Here is a 7,914-nt window from a genome sequence, read left to right as displayed (position 1 = left end):
ATTCCTCTAGGTTTGGTTTTACTATGATACCTACTCTATCTTTGGCTTCTTGTCCACCACTCCAGTAGAGTGTGTAGCCCTTCCTCATTTTCCTCCTCCCTCTTCCCTTCCATCTAACTTCACTAAGTCCTATCAGTAATATGTTCTCTTTTTCCATGAAGTCTATCAACTCTTCCACCTCAGTAAGGGTCATCACATTAATGATACCCACCTTCATTGTGTTGGAGCCTAGTCACCCACTTCTCTCAGTTCCCCAGCATGTCACCTGCAGGGAATGCTCTAACCTTTTATGAGGCTGGTTTTTAAGTAACATTTCATATACAGGCTATTGTTATGATGGGGTTGCCACTCCCAGAGGCATTTTAGAGCTACTACAGCATATGTTTAGGCCACTCCTAAAATGGAGAACAGACACTATTCACAGCCACCTCTCTGGACTACAGACACTATGGGAGGGACGATCTGAAGACAGTTCTTCCGCTTTTCCACCGTTGGGACTTGTAAAATCCTCTTCCGCTTTCAAACTGTTGTCTGTCTGCACCTGTTACCCTGATGAGGGCCCCTTACAGGGTACTGCCCTCTGGATCCAGATACATTTTTTTAACAAGGTTGTTACTCCTCCCCCTCCTACTTCCTCACCACTTGCAAGTTGAGGCCCAGGGCTTGGGACCAGCACTGGCAGAGTTTACTATGCTACAGTATAGGATCAAAATATGAAATTACACACTTATTCCTGCTTAGGCAAATAGAGCATATCGGTTGATTCTTTTTGCATTTCATGAGGTCTATAGTGGGCCTTCAGGGGCTTAGGGAGGTATCATTAGTTCATTGGTAGTTTCTTAGAAAAACTGGTTTTCTACCACTTTTTCATTCCAAAACTGAGCCACTGATTTGAAGGCAGTTGTGCAGAGCAAATGGCTGAAGGTTTTACTAAATATTCCTAAGATCTCAATTTCGAACAGCCTTGGAAATTTTGTTGATATCTATCTGCTACTGAGAGAGTGGTTCAAAGTTACCTTACACTTACACATTAAGTACACACACAGAATTGTGTGATAGTTGAAATGTAAGTAATAACCACAGATTTTAACTTTATATTCTCTATGCATTTATATAGAACTGTCATTTTCCTGTTTTCAAAAATCTTTATCCATTACTGAGAAACACCCAAAAACACGATATTTGGGTACCAAAACTGAGCTGCAGGTTCCAAAACAGCTATGCACAGAAATGGGTGCAATTTTTGCTACATATTTCTAAGATCCTGGTCTCGAGCTTGAAAATTTTCTTGATATCATTATCCATTTCTGAGATATAGAGGTGCAACTTGACCATACTTGTAGACATAAAATATAAAACACACATACAAAATCTGGTGTGGAGTGAAAATATACTTTATAAAGTGATGTAAAGGATCTCTGTTGTCAGAATGGCTCTGGGAATCCCATGCTGTGATACTGAAGTACATGCAAAATTTTTGTGCACATAAAATCTGGTTGATGTGTAAAATTAGTTTGGAGTTATTTCAATTCCACATACGTAAACTATCAAAATACTACTGACCCTTACAGTTCTTTTCATATATGATGGAAAGTAGTGGAAAAATGCTCATATCAGAGCAAATGAATATGCTCTTGTTTATAAGTCTCATGGAAAAGTTGGTGTACTTCCAACAGCACATTTAACATTTTCCCCTAAGTTTGGTATGCAGACATATTCATGCTTTTTTATGCTGTCAGAGAAGGAGACAGTGGCAGTGGGATTGTGGCATAAAAAGAGTGAAGGAGATGACAGTGAACGAGAAAGAGAGAGACACAGAGGCACTGGAACACAGTTCGCAGTGCTAGGATAAGAGTGAATTTTGTTGATTAGAGTGAAGGGGGGCAGGGTCAGTGGGGAAGGAGAGAAAACCACACACACACACACACACACACACACACACACACACACACACACACACACACACACACACACACACACACACTTTTAAAGAACAGGTTAGAACCCCTCTTTGACAAAATCCTGGCTCCATCCATTCCTACCTGTAGTTGCCAATTTTGATAATTTGATCAGAAAATGAACTTACTTTGCATTCTTCCTTCATTAATGTTGTATGGAATAATGTTCCATGGCAATTCCAAATAGAGACAAAGTATTCTTTATGCAAAAATGTGCTTTAAGAACATTATTTGGTGTCCATCCTCAAATATCATTCAGTTGACTGTCATGTGAACTGAAGGAGCTGGCAGAGTTTTCAAATCTACTTTAAATTATGCCTATTGACAACACTACTTTGTAGCTGAATTTCTAAGCAGATAGTATATATGTAACTGGGTTACATATATCAAATTTTGTTATTGATTGAGATTAAAACAAAAGTTTGTGGTAATGTTTTTACCAAGAAAATGTATGTTTTGCAAATTGACTGACAGGTTACATGTCATTGTAAGCTGTCACAAATGGCTCTAAGCAGTATGCAACTAAACTTCTCAGGTCATCAGTCGCCTAGAACTTAGAACTAATTAAACCTAACTAACCTAAGGACATCACACACATCCATGCCCGGGGCAGGATTCGAACCTGCGACCGTAGCAGGTAAGCTGTCACAAATATGATCCACAAAGTTTGCATACAATATCAGCTGCCTCATTCTAACAGTGAACACAGCAAGTGAGATCACAATGCTGGAGTGTTGTATTTTCTTACTTGTCAGACGCTTCCTGAGTGTGTGCAATGGATAATTTGTGGAGAACCCAGTAAAATGGCTTTTTGTAGTTGGTAGATGGATATTTTATCAATGCCAGTGGTTTTCAAGTGCCCATTAAGATATTTTGGTACTATTTCCATTGTACTGTGAATTGCTTTGATTGCATTAGTTATGGTGGCATGTTTCTAAGTAGCAAAAATCAGTCCTCGAGTTCCCTTATTTAGAGTTCTATTGGTCAGCTAAGGTCAGCTATTTTCTTTGGCAATTTTGTCTTATCTTCTGCAAAAGTTACTCATGCAATTCTTTACTAAGCAGGCTGTCATCCTATGACTGTAAATTTGCAGGTCCGTTCTTTTGCCTTCTTGTACATAAGAGTCACCTGCACTTTCCTCCTGTCACTTTGGACTTTTTACTGTCTGTACAGGGATATAAGTGGAATTTTTGTATACAGAGTTCATTCCTCCATCTGTCTTTGAAGCAAACAGGGCAATTTCACTGAAAGTAAGTACACTTTCCATCATGTTCTTTTCCATGGACAGCATTGCTAGTGCACTCAACATAGTTTCAATCACTTCCTAATGCATAGTTTCAATCACTGCATTTCTTAAAAAATATCTCAACCTCAGTCGTAGTCATGGGCATTATGCAGACAATTGCCTTAAGTTTGATGTTTCAGGAAACATTATTTCCATGTCATTTTCAAATATGAACTGTGAAGTGAACTCCCTGAGATTACATACACTAATACAATTTTTAAACATAACATCTGATAAAACACAGGATGGTTCAGGAGGCATAGTGAGTATTTGAGGAGGTAGTAGTAAAAACTAATTCAAATAAAACATTGCAAATAACATGTGCCCAGTTTTTATTGATTACAGAGCTGTTGCTTTCAGAATACAACCCAATCAAGTACACAAGGTGTTAAGCAAAGAAAATGCCAAAAATCAGTCATGTGGAGTATGGAAACCAAGTAAACACATTTCCAGGATGACATGCATGAAGTAACAACATTGAAAATTGCCACTGAAGAAACTTCTTAAGTAAAAGAAATGAAATGCATATGGGTAAAAGCAAACTGTGTTTCATTTAACTGAAGACAGAACACACCTCCACAAAAGGCAAATAATTAATTTCAAATTTTATTTCCTGAAGTTCCACTTCCAACTTCAGTGCACTTTTCTATTTGCTTGACAACACCATGTGTCTCTCTTCTAAGCTTTTCTTTGAGTTTTTTATGATAGCAGCACTGTTGATAATTCACACCATCAGTTCATCCCTTATGTTCACTTTTTCTCTATAGACTTCAATTCTCAACCTTCCCCCAGGTAAAAATCAAAATGAAAAAGCTACTGATACCTTGGCTGCAAAGAAATGTGAGCTTTCCTGGTGTTAGATGTCTCCTGCCCATTAGCATGTGGGGAGATGGGGCCCCATCACAGTGGAAGAACATACATCTTTTGTAGCCAAAATAACCTTTTCCAGTAATGATGGAAGCTCATTTTCAGAGAGTAGCCAATGGGGTGATGCAGTAACACAACAGACCCAATACACAAACACACAAGCTCTTCGAACTAAGCCCATAAACAGAAATCCTTAGGTGCTAGATCTCAAGATCTAGATCACCAAGAGCGTAACAAAGAACACTGATTCAACAATATGGAAGTTACGGATTTAAAAATTTGTGAACTACCATACCTCAATGTGGGTGTCCTCTGTTTTGCTGAAGAATGGAATCCATATCAAGAAATGGTGGCACCAGCCATTGCTTAAAGATGACCAGGCAAATGTCTTTTCAAACGTTTAGCTGAATAAAATAGCTCTGAGCGTTACGGGAGTGAACATCTGAGGTCATCAGTCCCCTAGAACTTAGAATTACTTAAACCTAACTAACCTAAGGACATCACACACATCAGTGCCTAGGCAAGATTCAAACCTGTGACCATAGCGGTCGTGCAGCTCCAGACTGAAGCACCTAGAACCGCTTGGTCACACCGGCTGGCTTAGCTGAATGAAGAAAAAGAATTTTTGTTCTGATCTTCCATAGAAAACATTAGTTTACAGTGAGTAATGTTTATTTAAGTTGTACACGGAGACTTAATGCAATCCATAGTTGAATGTTGTGATTGTTAAATTTCCACTGATGTGGAGGTTGCATCATCACTAAAAATGAGACTTGCTACAGATAATTCTTATTCCATGTATCACAAACCCCTCCTCTAATTAATAAATACTGTCAATTGTTCTTGCACCCATTTTTAGGAATTCTGTCACCAAGTGTGTGCATTCATTTTAAGTGAGGAAGGAAGTTTGTAATGACACTTAAAAACTAAAAATATGCTCATCTGGTTCTTGTCAAAATTATGGCTTTTTCATCATTGTCTAGTAGGCATGATGGGTTCATTTATTGACAGATAAGGACTATTTTGAAATGGATTTTTATCCTCTTTTTCCAATTTTATTCATGTATTTCAGCATAATTTTACAGTTTGGTTTTCATTCTTTAACATCACAATTTCATGACTGATACTTGACAATCTTTTATGTCATTTCAGATTTCTAACTTATGACACAGATGTTTTCCAAATGCTTGTGCCATAATTTCACTAGTAGTGCTTGTTACACACAAGTCAAAAAGTGCAGGGAATCAAAGCCACAGTTCTGCGATGGTAGAACACATCAATCTTCACAACCAAAGAGTCTAATACAACTCACTACTTCCTGTTAAATGTTTTCAGAATAAATTATACACATATAAATGATAGCAATAGTTTCAAATTATAATTACTATTTCAAATTAATTTTGTAATACATTTTGTGTTATTGTAGAGTGGTCCTGTTTGTGAGAAAATGTGAGACTTTTGTTTTTCTGATTACAAAAATAATTTCCATTGGATCAAATCATAAATTTAATTTGAATATTGCATACTACAGTAAGATAGACATGGAAGAACTGGCCAGCTTCATTGCAATAGCCTGTCGAGAATTTTGTAAGCATGAGCCCACAGACATAATTCGATACCAAAATAATGGAACTTTCCCAAGCACAAATTTTTAAAATGTAAAATAAAATGTTCATAGAGGAAAATGTATCCAATATATGCAAGTGTAGTAGCAGCTGCAGCAAAATGATCAAAATCAGTTTGAATTGGAATAATAAATAAAATTTTCTTCTTATTAACATAATACAAAAGCAAATCTTATTAAAGACAACACACACAACACTGGTGTAATATTATACAGTACTTATGATTTATTTCACAAACTGGTTTTTGACTGCTATGCTGCCGTAAGGTGCAAAGATAAATATGTGGTGCAGTGAAATTTTTGCAGGATCAAAGATTTTAACTAATAAATCTAGAGAGAATCCCTGTGTCCAAATATGAAACTGTTAAAGTTAGATTTAGGAATAAAATGAGAGATATTATTTAAAAGAAAATGTGATTTAAGACTGTTTAAGTAAGATAAAATATATGACATTAACTAAATGAGCTACATAACAAATTATACCAACTGTTCTTAGAAGAAAACAAATTCCTCAATAACTTTGGTGATGTGTTGCAAGGGAATGACTGAACAAAATAATCTTGTGTCTAACATGTCTTCAAGTACAAACAGATACTAGTGAGCTTAACACATTTTCATATTTACACATGTCCACAAGCACAATACTTAAAAAACATTACATGTTTTTTACAAAGTGTTAACTGAAAAATATGTATTTTTAACACATTCGCCTCAAAATACAATTGTTGCACAGCTGACAATAAATGTTCATATCCCCCCCCCCCATCAATTTCAATGCATTTGTGCACTCTTGGGAGAACATGTTATGTTGCTTGTCTGAGTGCCTATGAGCATACCCGAATGAGGGCAGCTGTGTCATGATGTGACATCTCTTGTATTCACCTTTCGTTTTTGCACCACAAAATTCATCCAAACCCATAAACAGAAAGCTAACCGTGTAAGGTCTAGTAATGTAGGTGGCCAGTTAATTGTAATACTATGCCCAACCCAGCAATTAGGATAATTGTGGCCAACATGTTCCTTCACACATCTGGTAATGCGGCAAAGCTCTGTCACATTGGAAGTACAATGCAGCCTGCGGGGCTGAGGGAATGTCCTCAAGTTGCTGAACAAATTAATTTTACGAAAAATTTGTCTAGTTCTATCCTATCAGTTGCTCTTCTAAAATTATTGGACCTATCAACATTTTACTCATCATACCATGCCAAAAACTGATCGAAAAACATGCTTGGAAAGTGGTTTCCACTTTAGCACATGGATTTTCCTGTGACCATTGGTGATTATTACATGCTGTTGATTCCAGTCCTTGAAAATGTTGCTACATCAGTGAATAGTATTATTGGAAGCAAATGATGATTTTCATTTAATAATTGACAGAATTCAAGTTGTGTGGCATTTAATGAAAGCGAAGATCGTGGACACACTGCATGTGAAATGGGTACACAATTTCTACATGTGATGTTTGCCATACATGTGTTCATGGGATACTGACGTATGCAGGAAGTTGCCTTGTGCTGAAAGTAGGACTACACGGCAGTATTTCAAAAATGTGTTGGTGTTCCTGCTGGTTTCAGAGAAAGCTGATCATGCACAGACCGAATTTTCACCTTTACGATCATTATTGAGCAATCCATGGAATATTGGTCTCCTTTGTATCTGGCTTTTGTCGACTTTGAATAAGCCTTTGATAGGGAGCAGTGTGAAGCCATCTGGAAAACAATGCAGAGTTATGGAGTACCTCCAAAGATCATCTTGTATCATCAATATGATGTACAGAGAATATACTTGCCAGGTGAAACATGATGGAAAGCTCTCTGAAGCATTCATTTTAAATTCTGGAGTAAGGCAGAGTTTTTGCTTTCACCAATGCTGTTTTTGCTGACATTAGATGGTGTCATGAAGAAGGCAACCTGAGAAAAAAGGAGAGGTATACAGTGGGCTCTATATGATTGCCTTGAGGACCTGGACTTTGCAGATGACATCTGCCCTCTGTCCCACACTTTTAAGGATATTAGTGAGAAGCTTAAGGAGTTGGAAACAGAAGCTCAGAGAGCTGGATTAAAAATACACACGGCTAAGTCTAAAAAGCTTAGGATGAACAGTAAAAACAAGAATGCACCAGCCATGAAAGAAGAGGAGATGAGCAGGTGGAGAACTATTGTTACCCGGGAAGTATTGTT

Source organism: Schistocerca gregaria, chromosome 1 (genome assembly GCF_023897955.1).
Source record: "Schistocerca gregaria isolate iqSchGreg1 chromosome 1, iqSchGreg1.2, whole genome shotgun sequence".
NCBI classification, from domain to species: domain Eukaryota; kingdom Metazoa; phylum Arthropoda; class Insecta; order Orthoptera; family Acrididae; genus Schistocerca; species Schistocerca gregaria.
Note: the sequence above shows the minus strand (reverse complement) of the source record.